The sequence below is a fragment of the Danio rerio genome, chromosome 6 (assembly GCF_052040795.2).
Source record: "Danio rerio strain M-AB ecotype USA chromosome 6, GRCz13ab, whole genome shotgun sequence".
Lineage (NCBI taxonomy): Eukaryota > Metazoa > Chordata > Actinopteri > Cypriniformes > Danionidae > Danio > Danio rerio.
The window spans coordinates 15,187,965-15,201,055 of NC_141026.1; the positions used below are offsets into that span (position 1 = coordinate 15,187,965).

Genomic DNA, 13,091 nt, shown 5'->3' on the forward strand with positions numbered 1-13,091 from the left:
TGTTGATTTGCACTTTTTTTTAACCAACCAAGTTTGTCGACACCATTACAACAACATAGATCACGCTGCCTATTTATGCCAGAGCCCCACGAAAAAAAAAAAAAAGATTGACAGGTGGTAATTGTGTGTGTTACATATCTTTATTTATTTATGATTTGATTACTTATGGGTAAAACAAAGACCATGCAGGTAGTTGAAACGATCGGGTTAGGGCTGGGCGGTATATCGGTTTCTGAGGATATATCAATATGATTCCCCAACGCGATGTGGTATTATCCAATATCGTTCATATCCATATGGTTTGAGGTCACACTTGCGTATTCTGCATGAAACAGACCACTAGAAGGTAGCAGCACGCAAGCTCCACTAGCACAAATGTGCGCATGTGCAAATAAATGATTCAATCAAATCACAAAAGTCAAACAAAAGCTTTGTTCAAAAAGAACGAATCTGATGCTCCCTCGCATGCACGCATGTCACACAGTGCCTGCAGCTGTCACATCGGTTTATCAGAAACCTTTTATCCATCATTTCTTCCGCAATTGACAGCAAGAATGAACGTAGAAGCCTTGTCAAATTGACAAGCAGCACCTGAATGTGTTCAAAAGAATTAAAAGCGCCAAAATGGGACGAATTTGTACCGCATTATGAAAGTGAAACTACCTCATATTCACAGATTATAAGTTCAGTATTTATTAAACAATGATCTCTTCTTTACATTTATGTTATAACACATTTAGCTCTGTGTTCTGTTCTGTTATAATGACCGTTTATGTATGCTTAACCAGCATTTCATCACAGTACTTTGAAACTATTTCGTTACTTCTCATATCTATAGTCTATTCGTTTTCATCTTATTATTTAATATTTAGTACAACAAGTTTAGTCAAAACAAAAGAAAAAGTGTAGGATTTTTTACATGGAGTAAAAGACTCATCTTTAGATATCTTCGACTTGTGCACTGTTTAATAATTGTGCACAATGCATACATGTAAATGTAACTAAAAACATTCATTCATTCATTCAATTTCTTGTCGGCTTAGTCCCTTTATTAATCCGGGGTTGCCACAGCGGAATGAACCGCCAATTTATCCAGCAAGTTTTTACGCAGCAGATGCCCTTCCAGCCGCAACCCATCTCTGGGAAATAACTAAAAACATGTAACTAAAAAGCATATACAGCTGATTTAGATGTTGTTTGTAAATCGCACAACTGTGGTATACAGGATTACATATAAAAACACAGTAATTTTGACAAAATACTGTGTGTTTCATATTTACATTCAATGTGGTTCTTTTCTATCCTTCGATACTTTTTGTTGTGTTACTATTTAAGTGTGTTCCTTTTTTTTTGAGCTGACAATATAGCTTTGTTTTCTTTAGTTCTGTTTACTTTTTTATTTCCACAACAGCAGAGTATTGTGACCCTGAGAAATTCATGTACCGTGTTTTATTTATCAAAGATTTTGTGCAGTGGTTATTTTTTGTAACACTTATTTATTCGTAAACCCCTGTGTTTGAATAATATTTTGCTCTAAAAATGTTTAATAAAGTTTTAATAAATGCTTTAACTCTTAAGTAACCATTTATGGGAAAATACAGAATATATATCATATACCATCATTCCACCTAAAAATACCGGGATATGATATTTTGCCTATAAAGCTCAGGCCTAGGTTGGCTACAAATAAATAATTCCTTATGAATGAATTAATAATTCATAAATTATTATTTCACCACCACCTATGACAATGATGCCATCGTCCATTGCAATGTTTCACATTAGACATCGTATGATGCCAAATTGGTTGACATCACCCAACCCAAGTAGTTTAAACAAACAGCAAACCATATTGTTTGAGTGAACTATGGAAGTCGATGGTTACCGGTTTCCACATTTTCTTGAAATATTTTTTGTTTTCAAAAGAAGAAAAAAATTCAAAAATATTTTTAACAAGAGAAGGTTGAGTAAATGACAACAGAATATTGAGTTCTGGGTGAACTGTCCCTTTAATTAGGAAACGTCTGCAAACTGACTGGCTTAAGTAAATTAGCTCATCATTTCTGCTTTGATAAAACCATCAAACTATTTTTTTTTCAATATAGTAATTTGTCGCAGTTCAGTATTGGTAACTCTGTTTTACAACTTGGATCCTTAGTCTCAATTTACTAACAAGTTTGTTTACATTTCTATAAAAAAAAAAATGTGTATACGGATTACTAACTGATAACATCAATGAACCGTGAATGGATTTATTTGAACTTATATTGTTCAAAACTTTAGGTCTCTTCAGCATAACTTAATGTAACCATTTAAAACTAAAATCATCAACTACATAATAGTTTATTCAAAACTCATTTAAAAATACTGCCATCATGTGACAAACAATTTAAGTTGATTTTTTTTTTGTTCAAGATGTTTTTAAAAATCTGAAAGCTTGTAACCATTGACTTCCATAGTATTTGTGTTTTACTACTATAAAAATTAATAGTTACAGGTTTCTAACATTTATTCAACTTTTAAGGTACAAGCATCTTTATTAACAAATTAACTAAGACTTTTAGCTCAATAAAAGTAGTCATTTGCTACTTACTAATAGTTATTAAGGTAATTTAGGGTTGATGTATTGTCTAGGATTATAGGGATGTAATAAGATCATGGGTGGTTCATTCCACAACCCCTGATAAATAAGGGATTGAGCCAAAGGAAAATGAATGAATTAATAAGATCATACAGAATATGTGCTTTATATGTAATAATAAGCAGGCAATATCTTAATAATAAGCATGCTAAAAAGCAACTTAACAGTGAGAAATGGTCCACTAAAATGTTACCACCTCAAGTTACAGTCGCTAATTTTTACTGTTTTTAACTCAATGATGTGATGATGAGCTAATTCACTTGCAATTCACTTGCTAACAGTAAGGCAATGTGTTCCACACTCAACTAGTTGTTGTTGTTTTTTTCTCAGTGTATGAGGAAATACACTGTTTACATAACCTCAGTGACAAAGTGCTTCCATGTATATATAGTCTAGGTCTGTCTCTAGGAGACATAAGGCAAAAAAAAATTGATGCTCTAAAATCTTGGCATAAGGCTACAACATCTCTTGAGAATGCTGCCAATCTTTAAGAGAAAAACTTGTCTCTGTGATTGAAACTCTCAGGCTGTAAATCTTGTGAAGGTGCCTTTTCAGGTAATGAAGGGGAATAATCAGACAGCTCACACTGCCGGAGGAATGTGTTATGTCTGAGTCACAGACATGACTGATTGTAACTGATTGTGACATGAGATAGAACAGCAGAGGTCTATGTGACCTGAGACAAAGCAATGCTGATAATGAGGATGAAAATGTCATTTTTCCGACCATCGAAAAAACAACAGATCCAAACAAACATTTTTTATCTCGTCAGGCCACTTTGATGTATTGTATAATGATTTATTCAGGTTGCTTCAAGAAGCACCCTTTAAAAACAACAGAATCAATAGCAGGGTTTCCATCAGAATCGAGTGATGAAAGGCCAAATTTTTAATAAAAATTCCTTCATTTGCAAGTTTTTACAGTCACTTAAGGTGAATTGGACTTTGGAAGGATTAATGAGAATAATGCAGCCCGATCTCATAAGGAAACTGAACTATTTTATATTTTCCGGGTTTGGTGTCTACTTTGTCTAACTTCATATGATTTCATATGAGCAATTTTTAAAGAGTCGTGACACCAAACCCAACCATCATTGGGGGGTGAACAAATCGTACAAAAACTTACAAATGGGATCATACAAATTCAGACGAATTATTAGGCACTGAAACAAACAGTTACAAATTGGCATAAGATAGCATTGGAATAACGAGGGAAACATTTGGCGAATCAACTTTGACATAGCGAATGTTACACTCATATGACTAATCAGCTGTTTCCATTATGCTTTGCTTGTTTAATGTTGGTTACTAGGTTACCAATAGTACAGTCACCCAATCTAACCAACATATGCACCTAATTTACATTAGTTTTTTTATTTGTTTTGTCATTTTTGCAAACTTTTGCAAACTTGCAAACAAAAAAAAAAAGATTTGCTTCATGTTAAGTTGGAAACCTGACTAATAATATAAGAGACCTATAGTAGACAGCAATGTTCAATATTCAGTTCAATGTTGATTCAGTTTAGATCAATATTGAAAATATTCTACAAAATGTCAATTATGAAACTAATAAAGTTTAGCTATAAGCAACTCTGCTGAAGACAGTGTACTTTCGGCATCAGAGTTGAGGCAATAAATCCAATCAAGATACAATTCTACATCAAGAGCACACCGTAATTCTCTCTTGTATCAGCCTGATCTAAAAAAAAAAAACATAAGTATTTTCCGTTTTGGAAGTTTAGTAGCTAATTCGTACGAATTCATATGAGTTCAGTCGTCTGAAGATTTACAATTTTTAAAAGTAGGCGTGGCACCCAACCCTGCCCCTAAACCCAACCATCATTGGATGATGAGCAAATCTTGATAAAGTATACGAATTAGATCATACAAATTCATACGAATTAGCCACTAATTCAAAAGGTTACGATTTGTCGTTAGATTGCGTTGCTTGAATCTATTCTGTGTTTAGTTTTTTACCAATAGTTGACAATGTCTGCTTTACAAACAGCTGTACCCTGCTTGCTACTAGTTCATTTTAAAAGTGTAACGCATGGTGTCACACAACTTCTGCATCTTTGACCAGCAAAAACAAAATGTTTTGAAAACACCCTGTTGAGTCTTCAGAAATTACGAATGTTATTAAAATGTCAGCAATTGTGACCAGAACTCTAACTAGAACTGTGACCAGATTAGCGCTTCTCTGTGGGTGCGTTTTAACTGTCTTTGTCTATTTTACACACTGAAGGAGGAAACCATGAGCATAAGGGTTAATATGTTACAATGAAATCATAAATATAAAATACTCTATTTTTTATATTCAATATTTAATAATATTGCATCCACACATTTTATGGTGAGGAGTATGTTTTAGAATAAAATTGCACATGCAATACATTTTACTAAAAAAAAAAAGTTCTGTTACAAAAATGTGCCATTATTTTATGATAGTGTTTATTAAGAAATGATTAAAGACATTCAGAAATGCAAACCTGCTTAACCAAAACCTTAACCTACTCTGGAGATCCTTAAGTGCATAAACTGCTATGACTACTTAGCCTGCGAGTTACCTCTGTTTAAGGAACCAAAAGAGAGGTTATCTGCGTTCATAGGCATACATCATTAAACCTACTCTTCAACGTCTGAGTTTGTAATTTCCATGTTTTCTGTGTAGAAAGCAATATAATTCATTTTAATCTCCTAAACATTAAACATTTGATTTGATGTAATATTTAATGCATTTACTACAGGCCAACTGTACTTCCTGTTGCTAAGGGCTACTAAAATGTGATTCAGTTTTTTTGTCATATCGCAATATAATATCAATAGCTGATATAATATCAATCCATCCAAAAATGCAAATTAATTTTATGTGCAAAACTAGAATATGGTATGAAAGATGGGCGAATAAATCAGCGTGTCAATCCAATGAGATAAAATGAACAAAATCGTCACTTTCTGATTAACTGGTGCCATTTATCAACAGTAAAAATGGAATTTGATGTGGTAAGAGAAGCTGAGCGAATCTTTTCTTCATTTAATAAATGACTTGCACCTCAGAAGAAAAATGCTGACATGCAATGAACGCGCGGTGGCATTTGAAGGCTTCAGACACGGAGGACAGATGCTCTTGACTGTTCTAGAGGTAATTAATAATATAATAACACTAATACTGAAATGGTTAAAGCATTTTAGATAGAACAACATTTCAGATGTTTTACAGTGTGCTCAGCCTGCTGGTTTGTCCATTCACACACATTTTTACCACCACATGATCTCTTAAGACAAAATCATATGACTTTTTTTTAATGCGCATACTGGAGTTTTGTTCAGTAAAAGTTTTTCCATCGTAGTTTATGCGCATCTTTTGTTATCAAATAAAAAGTTTATCCAACTCAGTTATGCACAAGTTTTTTATGTGCATTTTCAAAATGTATGCGCATCTTGGCATTCCATTAACCGATTTTTTTTATGTGCATTTTGGATATTAGATCTTTTAGATATTAGAAATTAGATGGATGGAAACGTGGACATTGAAAAATATTGTGATATGAGTTTTAGCTCATATCGCCCACCTCTATTGTAAACACACATTAACAAGTCTGGCCATTAGAGTCACAAAGTCCTAATGTAAATCCCACTTAATACAAGCTGCTGTGTGGTTCTTGCACATGGTCCTTGTTTCCATCTCAGCTGAGTGAAACTGCCACAAATCCCCAAACGAATGCGTGATCGAGCACACTGCACTTGAACTGTGCTTATGCAACAGCCTGCCTGCTTCATGAAATATCAAACTCCAATCAAGAGTAAATCAGCCAAACCCTATTAGGTCTTGCTTTGTTTATAGAAGGGGTGTTTGGGAATAAAATAAACACTAATCAGTGAGAGAAATTTGTTATTTATTATGTGCAAGCAAAATAAATCAAACACTTATTATTGGAGACCATTTCTGTGAGACCACTAGCTGTAACAAATACAAAAACTGACATTGCATTGCATTGCATCAATATTTCTCTATACAACTGTAATAAAAATGCCAAAGCTGTGAATTTTGTAGCACTATAAAACAACAGAGTTGGTCACCAAAAGTTCTAGCCTGGTCCAAAACACATCAGATTTTGATTCAAGAGTAAAACCAATGTACACTCAAATAAGGAATATGTTTAGCCCAATAATTACTGCTTGCGATATTTATTTGCCTTTTTATTTTTTAAATAAATGCTTTATGCTTTCAGAATTTTTTCTTTGTAATGACACTTTATGTTACAGTCAGAATTTACTTTAACTGACACTTGTAATGTTTTCATTTCTTCTTTCAACAATAAAATATATATTGAAAATCATTAATCTAAAACAAAATCACCAGATTTTCAAGAACTACATAATCTAGAATGTGTTTTGTAAGATTTATTAAAACAGATTACTGTGTTAGCAACAGAGAGGGAGGACACATATGTTGCATCGAGTACATTAAAATTGTACTTGTGTTTATCCTAGATGCTGTAACCTACAGTATACAAAAGCTGTAAACAATGTGAGCTTAGTGTGAGTTTAAAGACTGTTTACTAAGGTTGCGAAGGGCATTAAAGTGTAATTAATGTTCAGCTTCTTTCACAGAACGATTGTTTTGCTTCATAAGACCTCAATCTTTCATACGACCCAAAGGTATTCATTTTGTTTTGTTTTATTTGCTCTCATAGTGCCAATAGCTATAGTCTTCCTTTTTTAAATCCACTAAAGACCACCGTATCAGCTAAAAATGTCAATTAATCCTCTACTAAAGAAATTATGATTAGGTTATTGAGGTCAAGTTGGTTTTATATTCAAACATTCATTCTGTGACTACTTGTGACAGGGTCCCTATCCAATATTGTTTACCATGCTACTTTGAATATTCTGTCAGAAATTACTTCAAAACAACATTAGCACTATTTAATTGACTGAACAATGTTGTACTTTGATAGTCTTTGGCTGCAAACATGATTTCTCTATTTAAAATTTGAACATACTTTTCTGAAAATATAATATTAGAAAATTCTGAATGTGCGAATACAAAACCAACTTTAATTCAATATATATATATATATATATATATATATATATATATATATATATATATATATATATATATATATATATATATATATATTGATGGCCTAAGTGTGTGTGTGTGTGTGTGTGTGTGTGTGTGTGTGTGTGTGTGTGTGTGTGTGTGTGTGTGTGTGTGTGTGTGTGAGAGAGAGTATTTATTTATTTATTTATTTATTTATTTATTTATTTATTTATTTTTCATTTGTGGGTGTACTGTCCCTTTAAGCAGCCTAATGACATGTATTGAGAATGTTGACAAGTTACAAGCCAAATCTTAGATGGATAGATGAGTAAGGCAAAGCATGAACAACTCGGAAACTTCAGTCAACATAATAAATTACAAAATAATCGCAAGAAAAACAAACACCGGCCTGTCAGGTCGCACCGCATATGCATACTTTCACCTTCTTCTGCCAATGAAAGACATCGTTTTCTCCCAAAAAGCAACCTTTGTGCTTTAGCTTTCGATTTGACAGTCAGAGTTATGTTTGTTTCTATACATACATAGCAGAAACTCGCAAAGGTGAAGCGATTATAAAATGGCATAGCAGCCAAGTCATTCAAACAGCTCGCAAATGTAACTTATCTCCAGTTCGCCTTTCTGCGCACAACACACCAACCAAACAACACATTTCTTTATATGGTCTTTTCTCTTGGTTGTGCAACCAGTAAAGAAACTCCAGACTCATCCTTCGGATTGTTTCACAGATCAGATGTACTCACGTCTCAGAAAGCGCTGTGTCAATCCATATTATCATCGGCACAGTTGTGGTGCATGCGAATCTGTGTTGCCAAATTCCAGTGCGCTGCCTCTCGCTTTTCCTCGCTGCGCTGCTGCATAGAGTGGCCCCGCCCTGATGCGTGATGTCGCCGCGTCTGGCCCCGCCTTCCCCACGCGCTCTGCCCGCAACTACACGTGCAAGGGAAAACACTAAATAATTAGGCTAATCAAGACAACGCTGTCACAGAAAATAAAACAGTATACGAGTATAACAAACTGACTTGCTTCTAATTCATTTAATTGTGAATGTGTGAACTTTTATAGATCTAAATCCCTTTTAGGCTATTATTTGTTATGGAATTAAAAGGGCATATTACTCCTTTGACTGCCTGCTCTACCAAATTGTTGACCATGTTTTGACTGTTTTAAATATTGACTGTTAAATTAATTTAAAAAATGACTGTTTTAAATAATGGTTACAGCATTGTTGGTTTACAAAAAATCAAACACACATAAGCATGTTATACTACTACAATTGATTTTGGTTTTAGCCTATTGTAAAACAAAACAAAACAAGAAAGCATGTTAAATGAGAATCTGACATATTTTTTATGGCATACTTCAAAAAATAAAGATGATTTAGATGTTTTTAAATAAATGAATCTTACACTTCATATTTTCGGATATTGTATAGTAGGCTATGTATTAATTCCGATACTTTTATCATAAACCGACATCAACCATTTATTAGAGGCTGATGTTTTAGAAATTATGGGATGTGCTGAAAAAAATGAATTGAGTGCCAACTAGCGATATATGAGCTTTTATTCATGGGGTAGTTAAATATTCTCTCTTTTTATCAATTTAGTTGCACAAAAATGTAATCCCTCAATGAAAGTCTCCATAATTATTAAGAAAGGCATACATAGTATTTGAGCAGTAGGCTAATTTGGTCTATGGATGAGTTTATGCACGTTTCTTTGATTATTATCGGATTAAATGTTATTAATACCTTGTGTTGGTAGATTTGATCGTCTGTTGCATAGCTTAATGTTTCTGCAATGTCAAGTCTGTTTCGTAGCACGACTTTTTTTTTTGCAGGATCTATATTGCCATCATGCGGAGGGTTTTAGAAATACAGCACAGTTTTAATTTCACTTTCATTTTGCGGTGATTTTTTTCAGTCACAAGTTTGAAACAAAACAATTGTAGCTAAATGTAAACACGTGTAAAGTCTTAGTTATATTCGTTATAAAATATTTTTCAAAGCCATAAAAGAATGAATATGAGTATAATATAAATAAATCAATCAATAAATAATATAGATGTGCCCAGATTGAACAGACAGGAGACGGTGATCCGGGTAAACTCAGGCAACAGCTTAATTTCTTTCTTTCTTTACAAAATTAGCACAGTGAGTATTGGGAGGTGTTCCAATCCTCTCTTGAACACAAGGAAAACCGCGCGCTATCTCCCCCCCCCCTCCCTGTTTTTTATCCTCTCATACGCTTCCCACTCTTTTTCCTGACACCTGCCCCCATAACATATAAAACACACTATGTTTAACATCCAACCTCAGCGCTACAAAATAGCCTACGTATATATATATATATATATATATATATATATATATATATATATATATATATATATATATATATATATATATATATATATATATATATATATATAATGTGTTCTCTAAGTAAGTGGTTATCAATCAAGTACCACCTCAGAAAAAAATTGTCTCTCCAAGTACCACCAAAATGAGCAGTATTGAAATACAGTAGCGTAGTAGGCCTAGTAAAGCAGCTACAACTCTGCACAGTTAAAAAACGTGGCAGATTACCTCAGAAATATAGGCTATATGTCATATATGGCATATTATATACATCATTTTTGATAAATTTTTGAAATGTGTGTAGCATGTACATGACATATTTCCTTCCTCTGCGTACCACTAGAAGGAAGCCTGCGTACCACTAGTGGTACACGTACCACAGTTTGAGAACCACTGCTCTAAGTGACACGGTGGCTCAGCACTGTCGCCTGACAGGTCGCCTCACAGGTTGCTGGTTCAAATTCTGGGTTAGTTGGTATTTCTATGTGGAGTTTGCATGTTCTCCCTGTGTTCGCGTGGGTTTCCCCTACATTCCGAAGAATTGCGGTATAGGTGAATTGAATAAACTAAATTGGCGCAGTGTATGTGTGTGAATGAGTGTGGATGTTTCAGCTGGTAGAGCATCCGGTTCATCCGCTGTGTGGTGATCCCTGATAAAGCGACTAGCCGAAGGAAAATGGATGAATTTACTCTCTAAAAATCATTCACCCAAATCTGGGTAAAATATGAACAACCCTTAACATCTGGTTAAAATGAACTTCAATTTACTAAAATTTGGGTTAAAACAACATACTAAAAGATGATCTATTTTGTTCAAAGTCTACAATTATTACTCCAGAATAAGACATATATTGTCAAAACAATTTTAGCTTGGTTTGCTTTTAACTTTTTAATTTAACTGGGGACTTTAAGCAAACATATGATCAATGCATTTACACATTACAGTATAGCTAAATTTGACCTTCATTATACCATGTACAGTTGAAGGCAACATTGTTAGCCCTCCTATGTGAAAATGTATTTAACAGAGATTTTTTTCAACACATTTTTAGACATAATAGTTAATAAACTAATACATTTTTTTTTGTCTTCACCTTGATAAGAGTGCATAATATTTGTTGAGCTATTTTGCAAACTAGGTTAATTAGGCAAGTCATTGGACAACAATGGTTTGTTCTGTAGCCAATCAAAAAATAATAATCTTAAGGGCCCGGTTTTTCAAAAGTAATCCACTAGGATTTTGGATAAGGGATTGGATCAAATCCTGAAAATGGGTTTTTCAAAAGAAAAAACGCATTACATTATCGGATTAGATCACATAATCCAATCTTGGTTTTGATCCGGATCAAACCTTTAGTTTGGGTTTTTCAGACCTTTTTTGTAGGATCTGGATCACTTTGATCCAAAAAACCTGGATTAAACTGATCTCATCAGAAGTTTTCAAAAGTTTTCATTTCAAATAAAAATAAAGTTATATTGACCCCACACTGGCTATTCTATTCGTTGCTCTTTACATAGGTCTATCTATCCATCTACATTGTGATTGAGCACTGGTAATCCAGATTTAGTGATCCTGAAAAGTTCATATCTGGATCAGATTGATCCAATCCGATGTTGCTTTGAAAAACTGGCTCAAAAAGTTAGCTGGATTACATGATCACGGATCGCAAAAACAGGATTACTAAATCCGGATCAATTTTATCCGGATTAAACCTTTTGAAAAACCGGGCACAGGTGCTAATAATATTGACCTTATCTATTCTTCATAAAAAATATATATTATTTTTATTCCAGCCAAATTAAAAGAAATAAAACCTTCTCAAAAGGAAAGTATAATAAGAAATACTGTAAAAGTTATATTAGAAAAAAATAAAAATGAAAAATACACAGGAGGGCTAAACCATTTGTCTCCAACTGTATATTGTTAACCCTTTGCTTTTAAGTAATGCTGGTTTGACTAGTTTACCAATATAACAACACATTGCTAAGTTATTCACAAAAAGAATCAAATTACAGTACATAAAAACAAATAAAAACATGTTATAAATAATTTTTAACTGACAAAAATGCAGCTAATAGTAAATGTATTTAATTCATGACAATGCATGTTGATAAATACAAATTTATCAATGTAAAACAGCAGCTGATTCATTAAGTACATCAGAAAACTCAAACCTCATCTGAAATAACAAGTGAATCAATAATGAGCTCAATAACAGATTGTGGAGGAAGAGATAAATGTCCGTATTGCCGCTAGATCAAATTAATACTTCAACCTCGTTTTATCTATAAATAGCCTAAACTGGGTCATGAATCCTATTTTAGGTGGATATCCATGTTGTAGGAGGGTCAGCAATTATTAGACCTCAAAATAATGTTAACAATAATGTTAATCAAGTGATTTTAGCATTTTATAAATATTACAGATTAACTGTAAATGCAACTACTGTATGTAAAAATGACATTTATAATAACAACAGAACATTTTTGAGGAATATCACTAGAATAAAACTGACAGATGTAATTTTGTGTCTTTGTCAAAATGTGCAAAACATGGATGTGTTTATAATTCATATTTTCATGGCTGTTCATAGAAAACAAGCGTAATCTGCTTAAAACTAAACCAGAGACATATTTTGCATAGCATGTGTCATGGCAGCTATAGTATATGAGCACAGCTCACAGCATACCATGGGTGGACCTAACCAATATGAAATGTAAGCGGCCCCAATAAATAGCAAGAACTTTCTGTATGTGTACAACAGTCCATTTTCAGAACAAATTGTTTTCTAGCTTATAAATGAGCTAATCAGAATCAGAAGACATTAATAAACAAATATACTCTCTAGGGCTGTTCGGCCCCATAGCTGGACCTGCCTAGTGCCCCAAATTACAAAATTTGCACCTGCAGGAAACATTCTCAGTACTGTGGTTAATGTTCTGGCAAGATATGAAGCAATGAACAATAACATTTATGGAATAAAATGTTCCCATTACATTCATATAACAATTAAAGTATTT

At 33.4% G+C, this 13,091-nt stretch overlaps 1 protein-coding gene across 40 annotated transcripts in view; it reads right to left on the bottom strand.

Moving 5' to 3' along the window:
• Positions 1 to 8,536, bottom strand: part of inpp4ab (inositol polyphosphate-4-phosphatase type I Ab) — a 142,854-nt gene extending 134,318 nt beyond the window's left edge. For all 40 annotated transcript variants that reach the window (XR_015492897.1, XM_087256168.1, XM_087256165.1 and 37 more), the window contains 1 exon segment: positions 8,452 to 8,536. The gene's annotated coding sequence lies outside the window, so the exon portion shown is untranslated.
• Between the last annotated feature and the right edge of the window lie 4,555 nt (positions 8,537 to 13,091).